This window comes from Octopus sinensis, linkage group LG18 (genome assembly GCF_006345805.1).
Source record: "Octopus sinensis linkage group LG18, ASM634580v1, whole genome shotgun sequence".
NCBI lineage: Eukaryota > Metazoa > Mollusca > Cephalopoda > Octopoda > Octopodidae > Octopus > Octopus sinensis.
Window position 1 is genome coordinate 11,110,917 of NC_043014.1, and position 1,785 is coordinate 11,112,701.

The following is a 1,785-nucleotide window of genomic DNA, read 5'->3' on the forward strand; positions in this document are numbered from 1 at the left end:
GTTAGCGATCAATCATGGCGAATGCCGGACAGGTGTGATCAGACAGGAGAGCTTGGAAGAAGGGGAGATAAAAAGTAGTGGTGATCTCAAAACAAAGGTGTACGTGCTTGTGTATGTCAGAGAGTGTATGTGCGTGTGAATAGGGGCTGATGACCTTGACGTGTGCGTGTGTGCATGTGTAGGTGTGTGGATGATGGTGTAGGTGCTAGTGTGTGCGAGGGTGTGATGTGGCGTGGTGTAGTATGGTGGTGTGTGATGTGGAGGAGGCGAGGGTGGAAGGGAGAAAGTGGGTAGGAGTGAAGGGAGGATGTAGATGTCAGTGCAAGAAAGGAGAGGAGAAGTGGGTGGGTGGGAGTGAAGGGAGGTAGTAGGTGTGAGAGGAAGAGAGGAGGGTGTTAGATGAAGTGGGGAGGAGAGTTGAGCCCATGTGGAGTAAAAGAGCGAAGAGAAAAGTGCGCTCATCTCATAAGACTAGTTTGTTCCCATGCTGGCTCGACCTTCGACTCGTTACCAACTGGCCATATTTCATATAATACGAAAGCTAGCATTAACACCAGCAAAGATCAACAATGCAAGTTCACCTTCAGATCTGAAGTCCGTAGTTTTAATGTACGTCATGTTGTAACGATAAGAGTTTCATTTCTCTTTCAAAGTATTTATTCAATCAACCATGAAAAAAGATTACATTGACATTTCAGTATTTTTGCAACTTCAAATGCTGTTGCTCTTTTACTGCTTCGCTGACCACAGAACATTTCGGTGAGAATGAAAATAATAAGTCAACCGATATACGTCGAGAAGCTTCTGAACTAGTAGACGTGACAAATGGCTCGGAGAATGTAATGTTTATGTTAATGCTGTATAGTTATAATTCTGACGTGTGACCTTGAATATCAGTTATATTCAATAGATAATGTTTAGTAGGTGTAGGAGTGGCTATGTGGTAAGTAGCTTGCCTACTAACCACATGGTTCCGGGTTCAGTCCCACTATGGGGCACCTTGAGAAAGTGTCTTCTACTATAGCCTCGGGCCGACCAAAGACTTGTGAGTGGATTTGGTAGACGGAAACTGAAAGGAGCATGTCGTATATAAATCCTTTAAAATGTTTTAGCCCGAAGGCTTCGGCCATGCTGGGGCACCACCGCTGAATATGTATGTATGTGTGTATATGTTTGTGTGTCTGTGTTTGTTCCCTCCAACATCACTTGACAACCGATGCTGGTGTGTTTACGTCCCCGTAACTTAGCGGTTCTGCAAAAGAGCCCGATGCAATAAGTACTAGGCTTACAATGAATAAGTGCTGGGGTCGAGTTGCTCGACTAAAGGCGGTGCTCCAGTAGCCTAGCATATAGAAATATCTGAAAATTCAGAAAAAATTGTAATACATGCGTATAATAGGGATAACCACTAAGTGGACATCCAATATGCTAGAAATAGATCACCTAACTAATTATATCGTAGGTGATCTTCTTCTAGCATATCGGATGTCCACTTAATGGTTATCTCTATTATACGCATGTATATATATATATTTGATGATCCGGTTCTTGACTGAAGACTGAGGGTTTCGAATGTCCTGTCCGTGTTTATTGTATCGTCTTCTAAGAGTTATACGTTCTTGTCCATGTTGTATTTTTCTACATACCTTAACATATATTCCAGGCGCCACGTACCCTCTTAACATTAATGTGAGCACATATTCTTAATAACTGGTACGACTCTTTGTTTGTCTCTCTCTCTCTCTCACTTTTACTTGATCTGTCCCCTTCTCTCTCTACTCATCC